Source organism: Atta cephalotes, assembly GCF_000143395.1.
Source record: "Atta cephalotes unplaced genomic scaffold scaffold00017, whole genome shotgun sequence".
Taxonomy (NCBI): domain Eukaryota; kingdom Metazoa; phylum Arthropoda; class Insecta; order Hymenoptera; family Formicidae; genus Atta; species Atta cephalotes.
The window spans coordinates 265,150-265,725 of record NW_012130081.1 but is presented as its reverse complement, the minus strand read 5'-3'; positions in this window follow the sequence as shown (position 1 = coordinate 265,725).

Below are 576 nucleotides of genomic sequence, written 5' to 3'. Positions count from 1 at the left end.
TACTCTCTCTTCTCTCTCTCTCTCTCTCTCTCTCTCTCTCTCTCTCTCTCTCTCTCTCTTTCTTATAATAAAAATAACTGACATTAAAATTTCAAATATCTAAAATCAAGACATTCCCGAAACTTTTGTGTTTTGCACGTTAGTTTTTACGAACCTTTTCGCATTTGGTCCATGTATCACTTGTGGCTCAATACTTCCACGATCTTTTCTCTCATAAAATGTACATTATCATTTATTATAATGCATTGATGTTACATTTTAGCATTATAATAAACGTTATATTACGATAAGAATCCAGATAATTCATATTATTGCTAATTGTGAAATATTAATTAATAAATATTCATTCTTGCAATGCTACTGACAAACATGTTACCATGATAGAACTCGCTCGTTAAAACTTAATGCTTGTGCATTAATAAAGAATATTGCGTTAAATAAGTTTTAGCGTTATACAACAAAAAGTAAGAAGTGTTGAATATTAATTACAACATAACGATTTATATAACGAGAATAGTAACTGATTGAATAGCGATTGCTATTCCTTGCTGTGACTGGAGCGAGATTTGTGTTCCT